Below are 11139 nucleotides of genomic sequence, written 5' to 3'. Positions count from 1 at the left end.
AGAGCCATGCCAGGCTACAAAAAGAGATGGTGACAACTATCCTTTTTATAATTTTTATTATATGACAAATCAATTATCTTCAAAAATAACTATTAGTGGACCTAACATACTTTGATGGATAGGAAATCAAAAGGAAAGCACCGATCCACAACATTGACCTTTGGGATGAAGCTCATAAGAAAAAAGATGGCAATTACACAAGCGACAATGTGAAGACAATAATGGTACATTCTACGTATTATGCCTATAGTTCAACATACAATCTATCCCATATTATAATAATAAATCAATAATTAGTCCTATTCAATAGGATGCAGCTAATGAGGAGTTTAAAAAAAGGAAGATGGATCACAATGGTAGCCTTTCCACTGACGATTACAGTGAGGCCTTTAAAGGTGCACTTGCTGAAAAGGCAAAACTTCGAGGTTACTATGATGAAAAGTATTGGAGCGGAGTAAATGTTTCTCAGGGAATAACTTTTGTTGGGAAGTCTGATCAAGACAATCTTCAGTTTGAAGTACGTATGGTCAAAGATAATGTAGAAGATGTCAAAGATGATGTAAAGGATGTCAAAGATGATGTAAAGGACGTCAAAGGTGATGTAAAGGACGTCAAAGGTGATGTAGGGGATGTTAGAGGTCAGCTGGCTATGATTGCTGCATTCCTTGCCAAAAAGTTTCCTAGGGAGAGTTTGAGAAATGAAGTGGATTCTCCTACAGAAAATTATCAAGTTAGCACGTGAAACCCAGTTATATATGTGCAAAGATGAAATTAATGAATACTGATGTGCTATTACTATAATTTTATTTCAGGTCACTCTACCTGAAAGAGATAACCATCTCCAGTGTGAATCTTATAATGTCCTTAAACAATCAAATAATGATGTGCAGGAGCCACGAACTACCATGCAGGTAATGTAATGGGCTTTTCATGTACTATTTAATGCAGGTCCATTCTAGTGTCTTACAACTATTGCTTTAATAGGAGCCGCAACAAACCAAATCAAAAGAGGGTTGTGGCAGTGCACCTTTACCACATGAACATGTGATCACTAAGGTGTGTCAACTAACCTGCACTAAGTTATCAATTATCTCCTGCTAGTAATTTTGGTATTGGTTGAACCCTTATACTAGTCAAATATTGGAAAGCTATCTTACCATCAAGTTAAAACTTTGTGAAATATTAACCTTTTGGTTAGAAACTATAACCTGATTGGGTTCGTATATACTGTCCTAGTAATCTTAACCAATGTGCAAGGACTTATCCAGTTTTTATCAATGATGACGATGACACCTTTTCCTACTAAATTGCAGAATGCCCATGCTGAAAATAATCTTGCCATGCAGCAAGGTGGTCCTGAACCAAGTTTACGACTTCACCAAGTTACTAAGCAGGTAAACAAATGCTACATATCTAATTGACAATGATTGTACGAAAGGTTGTCTAATTTTGTATTTAAGTGCAAGGTAAATGACATTATTATGAAACACCAATCCCATTTTGACAAGTTCGTTTCAAATATTGTCATCACACTACTAGCAGATCATAACTCAGATTCAACCAAGTATTAAAAAATTGTATTGCATACAACATTAACATGATTTGGCATGATGGAACCAAAAGTTAGTCACGCGCACATATCATTGTTGCTCCAAGAAATATCCTATTCAAATGAACTAATTAATCACTCTTGAACTGATACATGAGTACTAGTAGAACACCAATCTTGCATACATGTTCTTTTTGGTGGTAACCCTGCATAGATTTTGAGGAACACCTGGCGCTTGAATATTAGGTGAATTCTGTTTTCAGTGTATAAATTTACATGACGTCAACTTCGTTTGTTTGCATACTGCATTCATGCTTAGTTTTCACAATAAATAATTGGGTCTTTTACATCTGTGTCCCTAACTCAAACCCACTACTCACATTTTCCCCTAATTCGAAAGCCTGCTCAAAAATGCCCCTCCGCCGTTAGGTGCCCTTACAGAAATACCCTTCTGCTCCGTTTCCGTCTGGTCAAAGCGGTTTGACCATTTATGGGGCGTTTACTGGACATTTTGCCCCTAGCTTCACATGTCACTTACATGTGGGACCCGAACAAAACAGAGAAATAAAAAAAGAAAAGGGAAAAATCACCCACCTCTCTCCCCTACCTCACAGCCTTTCTCTCTCACCTCCGGCGAGCTCCGGCTACCCTGGACCGGGCGCTGCCGATGCTAGCTCCCCACGCGCCGCTGCCCTGTCTCCATCCCATCCTCCCTCTCCCTCCCCCTCTCCCTCCCTTTCCCTTCCTCCCTCCTTGTGCAGAGATCCACCACCGCTGCCTTCTTCTTTGCAGGGCCTCCGGCTACCCTGGACTAGGCGCTGCCGATGCTAGCTCCCCACGCGCTGCTGCCCTGTCTCCATCCCATCCTCCCTCTCCCTCCCCCCTCTCCCTCCCTTTCCCTTCCTCCCTCCTTGTACAGAGATCTGCCGCCGCTTCCTTCTTCTTCGCAGGGCCAATGGCCTCCTTGGGCTCAACCTCCATGTCCAGGAGCTTTGCCAAGATCTCTGTGCCCTCCGCGTAGATTGAATTGATGCGGTGCGCCTTCATTAGTCCGCACCATTGCTGTCTTCCTTGCCTCCGGCTAGCCGCCATCTTGCCCCGATCTGTCACCGTGGGCCGCCGTGTTCCCGTGCACCGCCGTGTTCTCCACCGTGCACCCCCTCTGCCTCGCTACCGTGCGCCGCCGTGTTTGCCACCGTGCGTCCCCTCTGCCTCGCTCCTGTGCACCGCCGTGTTCACCATCGTGCATCCTCTCTTGGACCAGCGCCGGCGCCGCCCAATTTCTGCCGGCCAAACCGCTGCCAGTGGCCCCACCACCACGTGGGGCTGTTAGATTAGGGTTAAACTTTTTTTGCAAGTTAGATTAGGGTTAATCCATGATGTGGGTATTAATTAGTTAATTAATCTTTTAATGGCATATTAAATCAATCCAAAATAACTAACCTATGACAAGTGGACCCCCCATTCCCTTGTTGACCCAGTCAACTGCTGACCATTTGACCTTGACAGTGGGTCCTACATGTCGGTGACAAAAGGAGGCAGGGGCAGAATGTCCAGAAAACATCAAGTAAACGGTCAAACCCCTTTGACCTAACGGAAACGGAACAGAAGGGCAATTCTGTAAGGGGAACTAACGACGGAGGGGCATTTTTTAGCAGGCTTTGGAATTAGGGGTATATCTGAGTAGGTGGTTCGAGTTAGGGACAGAAATGCAAATGGCCCTAAATAATTTTGTAGTAAGACCTGGATCTAATTTGATAGCAAAATGTGCAGACTGAAAGTACGTGTAGAATAAGGCTCCTTGGTGCATGTATCAGAACTCTTCAAAACTATCATTCTTGATTGTAGTTGATCATGTGTCTCTCTTCACGCGTATTCCTATTTAATGGCAGAATGCTCATGCTCAAAATAGCAATGCAACCAAGCCATGTGGTCATCACCAAGTCACTAAGCAGGTACATATAGGCTACATATCCAAATGACAATGATTGTATAATAGATAGTTGGTCTAATTATTAGTGAAATTGTTCTTAGTTGTTTAAAATGAATTCTTCTCAGGTTCATCAATAACAAATGTTTCATTTCTTGAAAAATAGGATAAAGTTGAAGTCGTGTTGTATTCAATGAACTCAAGAAACAAAGACAAACTCGTGGCCAAAGGAACTTTAGCTAGTAAAGAGAAAACATATGTGGTTGGAGGAAGCATGCTTGGTGTGGAATATGTTGCAGTTCTTGTTCGCGGTTGTACATATCTAGGAGATGATAAACTAGTTAGACCATATGAAAAATTCCAAACAGTAAGGGATGCTATGGGTTCTGATATTGCTTGGCCTCGCTCACATGTAAGTATGTTTTCATTCAAGCATCGTGTATGCTCCAATATGCACATGTGTGATATGTTATTTATCGAGAATCTTTCTGCTTTTTAGGTAAAAATAGTTAGGCCAACTCCTCCAGCACAACCACAAAGCATTGGTATGATACATTTCTTATAATTTCATCAAAGAATCTCTTATTTTGCAGTTCTCTATAAACATGTGTTCATGTAAATGGTGTTCATTCTCCTTTTCAGGGCGGTGAGGATTTGAAAAGTGAGTGCATTAAAGGAGCTAGGAGTGGCTGGGTAGTTGAGGATTTGAAAAGGGAGTGCACTGGAGGAGTCAAGAGCAGTTTGATGGATCTATCTTTGAATGAACAAATGTTCTGGATTATGTATAGATTTTAGCTTCATAGAGAAAAATAGTTCCAGTCTATAGGATCTTTTGTTATTTATTTTCATCATTGCATGTTTCATATGAATGTTCGATATTATTCAGCTATGAACTCCATGTACTTTTAGTGGAGACATTGTTCGTGCTAATTAATGCATTGGATGTTGTTACCGAGGTTGCCAATGTTTGCAAATGCAATCTATGAAGTGGAATGATGCCTTCATATCACAATATTATTTGACCAATTTTCATGTGCAACCATGACACTAAAACTAATTGCATTTGAAACGATGAAACAAAATTGAAATTAATCAAATAATATTTGAAGTAAAATATTCCATTTGTATAAATATTCTTATGGACATTTAGAGAAGAGTATAAGAGGCGAATGAAACGTGTCTATGAGTAGAGACGTAATATGAGCATGCCTAACCTAGCGTCTCTATATGTAGATACGATTTTTGAGCATGCCTAAGACAACATCTCTACATGTAGATACGATTTTGAACGTCATGAGAAAGCGTCTCATTCCATGTAAGACACGCTTGGCAAGCGTGTCTATTTGTTTGAGACGGTCCGTCGGAAGACGCTCCAAGTACGCTTTACTAAAACGGCTCTATAGTTGGCTAGAGATGAAATAACACGTCGCTAGGTATGAAATTGGGCGTGTCTAGTGGCTGTTTTTGTTGTAGTGATACCGATGTGGACCAATGAGTGTTGAGGCTCATGGCGGGTATCATTATTTTCTAACCTTCACAGATGATTTGAGCAGATATGGGTATATCTACTTAATGAAACATAAGTCTGAAACATTTGAGAAGTTCAAAGAATTCCCGAGTGAAGTGGAAAATCATCGTAACAAGAAAATAAAGTTTCTACGATCTGATCATGGAGGCAAATATTTGAGTTACGAGTTTGGTCTTCATTTGAAACAATGTGGAATAGTTTAGAACTCACGCCACCTGCAACACCAAAGCGTAATGGTGTGTCCGAACATCGTAACCGTACTTTATTGGATATGCTGCAATCTATGATGTCTCTTACTGATTTACCACTATCGTTTTGGGGTTATGCTTTAGAGATGGCTGCATTCACTTTAAATAGGGCACCATCGAAATCCATTGAGACAACACCTTATGAACTGTCGTTTGGCAAGAAACCCAAGTTGTCGTTTCTTAAAGTTTGGGGTTGCGATGCTTATGTGAAAAAGCTTCAACCTGATAAGCTCGAACCCAAATCGGAGAAGTGCGTCTTCATAGTATACCCAAAGGAAACTGTTGGATACACCTTCTATCACAGATCCGAACGCAAGATATTCATTGCTAAAAATGGATCCTTTCTAGATAAGGAGTTTCTCTCGAAATAAGTGAGTGGGAGGAAAGTAGAACTTGATGAGGTAATTGTACCTTCTCCCGAATTGGAAAGTAGTTCATCACAGAAATTAGTTCTAGTGATTCCCACACCAATTAGTGAGGAAGCTAATGATGATGATCATGAAACTTTAGATCAAGTTTCTACCGAACCTCGTAGGTCATCCAGAGTACGGTCCGCACCAGGGTGGTTTGGTAATCCCGTTCTCAAAGTCATGTTACTAGAGCATGATGAACCTACGAACTATGAGGAACCCATGATGAGCGTAGATTCCGCGAAATGGCTTGAAGCCATGAAATCTAAGATGGGATCCATGTATGAGAACAAAGTGTGGACTTTGGCGGACTTGCCCGATGATCGGTAAGGCATAGAAAATAAATGGATCTTCAAGAAGAAGACTGACGCTGACGGTAATGTTACTGTCTACAAAGCTTGACTTGTTGCGAAAGGTTTTTGACAAGTTCAAGGAGTTGACTACAATGAGACCTTCTCACCCGTAGCGATGCTTAAGTCTGTTCGAATCATGTTAGCAATTGCCGCATTTTACGATTATAAAATTTGGCAAATGGATCTCAAGATTGCACTCCTTAATGGATTTCTTAAAGAAGAATTGTATATGATGCAACCAGAAGGTTTTGTCGATCCAAAGGGTGCTAACAAAGTGTGCAAGCTCCAGCGATCCATTTATGGACTGGTGCGAGCCTCTCGGAGTTGGAATATACGCTTTGATAGTGTGATCAAAGCATATGGTTTTATATAGACTTTTGGAGAAGCCTATATTTACAAGAAAGTGAGTGAGAGCTTTGTAGAATTTCTAATATTATATGTAGATGACATATTGTTGATTGGAAATGATACATAATTTCTGGATAGCATAAAAGGATACTTGAATAAGAATTTTTCAATGAAAGACCTCGGTGAAGCTGCTTACATATTGGGTATCAAGATCTATAGAGATAGATCAAGACGCTTAATTGGACTTTCACAAAGCACACACCTTGATAAATTTTTGAAGAAGTTCAAAATGGATCAGTCAAAGAAAGGGTTCTTGCTTGTGTTACAAGGTGTGAAGTTGAGTCAGACTGAATGCCCAACCACTGCAGAAGATAGAGAGAAAATGAAAGTCATTCCCTATGCTTCAGCCATAGGTTCTATCATGTATGAAATGATGTGTACCAGACCTGATGTGTGCCTTCCTATAAGTATAGCAGGGAGGTACCAAAGTAATCCAGGAGTGGAGCACTAGACAGCGGTCAAGAACATCCTGAAATACCTGAAAAGGACTAAGGATATTTTCTCATTTATGGAGGTGACAAAGAGCTTGTCATAAATGATTACGTCGATGCAAGCTTTGACACTAATCCGGATGACTCTAAGTTGCAATCTGGATACGTATTTATATTGAATGGTGGAGCTGTCAGTTGGTGCAGTTCCAAGCAGAGCGTTGTGGCGGGATCTACATGTGAAGCGGAGTACATAGCTACTTCGAAAGCAGCAAATGAAGGAGTCTAGATGAAGGAGTTCATATATAATCTAGGTGTAATACCTAGTGCATCGGGTCCAATGAAAATCTTTTGTGACAATACTGGTGCAATTGCCTTGGCAAAGGAATCCAGATTTGACAAGCGAACCAAACACATCAAGAGACGCTTCAATTCCATCCGTCATCAAGTGGCGGACGGAGACATAGCGATTTGCAAGATACATATGGATCTGAATGTTGCAGACCCATTGACTAAGCCTCTTCCACGAGCAAAACATGATCAGCACCAATACTCCATGGGTGTTAGAATCATTACTTTGTAATCTATATTATTGACTCTAGTGCAAGTGGGAGACTAAAGGAAATATGCCCTAGAGGCAATAATAAAGTTGTTATTTATATTTCCTTATATCATGATAAATGTTTATTATTCATGCTAGAATTGTATTAACCGGAAACTTAGTACATGTGTGAATACATAGACAATACATAGTGTCCCTAGTATGCCTCTACTTGATTAGCTCATTAATCAAAGATGGTTAAGTTTCCTAACCATAGACATGTGTTGTCATTTGATGAACGGGATCACATCATTAGGAGAATGATGTGATGGACAAGACCCATCCGTTAGCTTAGCATTATGATCGTAACAGTTTTATTGCTACTATTTTTTCTTCATGACCTATACATGTTCCTCAGACTATGAGATTATGCAACTCCCAAATACCGTAGGAACACCTTATGTGCTATCAAACGTCACAACGTAACTGGGAGATTATAAAGATGCTCTACAGGTGTCTCTGAAGGTGTTTGTTGGGTTGGCATAGATCGAGATTAGGATTTGTCACTCCGTGTATCGGAGAGGTATCTCTGGGCCCTCTCGGCAATGTTCATCACTATAAGCATTGCAAGAAATGTGACTAATGAGTTAGTTGTGAGATGAAGCATTACGGAACGAGTAAAGAGACTTGCCGGTAACGATATTGAACTAGGTATGATGATACCGACGATCGAATCTCGGGCAAGTAACATACCGATGACAAAGGGAACAACGTATTTTGTTGTGCAGTTTGACTGATAATGATCTTCATAGAATATGTAGGAGCCAATATGAGCATGTAGGTTCCGCTATTGGTTATTGGCCGGAGATGTGTCTCGATCATATCTACATAGTTCTCGAACCCGTAGGGTCCGCACGCTTAACGTTTGATGATGATTTGTATTATGAGTTATGTGATTTTGATGACCAAAGTTTGTTTGGAGTCCCGAATGAGATCACAGACATGAAGAGGAGTCTCGAAATGGTCGAGACATAAAGATTGATATAATGGAAGATGTTATTCGGACTCCAAAAGAGTTCCGAGAGGTACCGGGTAAAAACGGAGTGTCGTAGGGGTTACCGGAACCCCCCGGGGAAGCAATAGGCCAACATGGGCCGTAGGGGAGAGAGAGGACAGCCCGCAAGGGGTGGTGTGCGCCCCCCATTGGGAATCCTAATAGGACTAGGGGAGGGGGCACAACCCCCCTTTCCCTCTCCCTCTCCCTCTCCCTTCCTTCTTCCCCCTTCCACCAAGTGTAATCCTACTAGGACTTTGAGTCCTAGTAGGAATCCTCCCTCTTGGCGCGCCCTACAAGGCTGGCCGGCCTCCCCCTCTCCTCCTTTATATACGGTTGCAGGGGGGCACCCCAAAGCACAATAGACAGTGTCTTAGCCGTGTGCGGTGCCCCCTCCACAGTTTAACACCTCGGTCATATCATCATAGTGCTTAGGCGAAGCCCTATGCCGGTAACATCATCATCACCATCGCCATGCCGTCGTGCTGACGGAACTCTCCCTCATCCTCAACTGGATCAAGAGCACGAGAGACGTCACCGTGCTGAATGTGTGCTGAACACGGAGGTGCCGTATATTCGGTACTTAGATCGGTTGGATCGTGAAGACATTCGACTACATCAACCATGTTACTAAACACTTCCGCTTTCGGTCTACGAGGGTACGTGGACACACTCTCCCCTCTTGTTGCTATGCATCTCCTAGATAGATCTTGCGAGATCGTCAGAATTTTTTAATTACTACGTTCCCCAACAGTGCCTTGCTATGCCCCTCCCTTATATTTATATGCGTTGGAAGACTGGCAGTCCAGCCCTACTCAAAATAGGAGTTGGTGCCAAGGGGGGGAGGACTTGACTCCAAGTCCAATCCTATTCCTACTAGGACTCCCCTTTTTCCCTTCCCTAGCGACATGGGCTTTTGAGGACTTGGTGTGCCTAGCCCAATAAGGCCATGGTGCCTCCCATCAGCCTATGCCATCCCTTGGGACATTGTGGACCCACTTGTGGACTTCTGGGGCCCTCCGGAATCCTCTAGAACCGTCTAGAAGCTTCCTAATACAAAAAACTGCACCTTTTTCCGGAACCCAAAATATGACTTGCCATATATAAGTCTTTACCTCTCGACCATCCTGAAACTCCTCGTGATGTCCGGGATCTCATCCGGGACTCCGAACAACATTCGGTTACCAAACATCAAATATCCCAATACTACTCTAGCATTAACGGACATTAAGCGTGCGACCTTGCGGGTTCGGGAATCATGTAGTCATGACCGAGACACCTCCCCAGTCAATAACCAACAGCAGGACTTGGATGCCTGTATTGGTTCCTACATATTCCATGAAGATATTTTATCGGTTGAACCACAATGTCAAGGATTTGGTTAATCCCGTATGCAATTCCCTTTGTCCGGCGTTATGTTACTTGCCTGAGATTCGATCATTGGTATCTCCATACCTAGTTCAATATCGTTACCGGCAAGTCTATTTACTCGTTCCGTAATACAAGATTTCGTGACTAACTCACACTACAAAAAAAAGAGACACATCCATGACATTTTGGGCCGAACGATTTTTTTTCTGTCATGCTTATGACACTTCTTTGACGATAATTGTGACAAAACCCGGTATCATCATATATGTGGTGGGATCCTACTTCTATGACAAAAAATCATGATAGAAAAATGGGCTTTTCGTCTTAGGCGGGCTGGAGACGCATCTGCATGACATTCTTTGGGCCGTCCATGGCGGAAAAAATCATGGTAGAGCGAGGGCGAGGAAAATTTTGGGGAGTTCCCGGTTACGGTGGGTGGTCGGGGACGAGCGACACATGGAGGTTTGCGCATTTCTCTCGTACACGTACGCGCATGTGTGCGAGGCATTGTGCTCTACCTGAACCCAAGTGAAGCATTGTGATCTAACTGAACCCGAGCAATTGTACTAGCTATGTTACTGAACCCTGATCGATCCCTTGCTGTTAACTGAACCCAAGTGATTCCTTCGCTACTGCTGCTAACAGAAGCCGATCGAAGCTGCCTCTTGATGAACAGTTCCCGACGGGGGTTGGATGAACAGGATCCCGCGGTAGTAGAGGCCGTTGCCGTTGGATGAACAGGACCCCGATCGAGGAGGTGGGGTGGATGAACAGTAGCCAGTGGAGGTACCCCGTACATGGAGGGCTGGTTGAACAGGACCCCATGGATGGCTGGTTGAACAGTAGCCGGTGGAGGCTGGATTAACAGGACCCCATGGAGGGCTGGATGAACAGCAGCCGGTGGCGGCTGGATGAACAGGACCATGTGGATGAACAGTAGTTGGTGGAGACTGGAGGAAGTCGACGGTGGATGAACAGTAGTAGGTGGAGTTTGGAGGAAGTCAACGGTGGATGAACAGTAACCCGTGGAGTCCCATTTTGCGGCACGCCACACCCCTCCCAACGAACAGGACCACGTTTCAACCGTAGGCATTCCAACACAAGTCAGTTTCCTCTGTTTTGCGGTACGCCACACCCCTCCCAATCAACAGGACCCCGTTTCAACCGTACGCGTTCGAACACAAGTCCCTTTCCTCTGTTTTGCAGTACGCCAGACCCTTCCCGATGAACAGGACCCCGGTTTGACCATACGCGGTCGAACAGAAGGCCCATTTCCTCCGTTCCGCGGTACACCAGACCTCGTTTTGGCCGTTCCATCC

This window comes from Triticum aestivum, chromosome 6B (assembly GCF_018294505.1).
Source record: "Triticum aestivum cultivar Chinese Spring chromosome 6B, IWGSC CS RefSeq v2.1, whole genome shotgun sequence".
NCBI classification, from domain to species: domain Eukaryota; kingdom Viridiplantae; phylum Streptophyta; class Magnoliopsida; order Poales; family Poaceae; genus Triticum; species Triticum aestivum.
Note: the sequence above shows the minus strand (reverse complement) of the source record.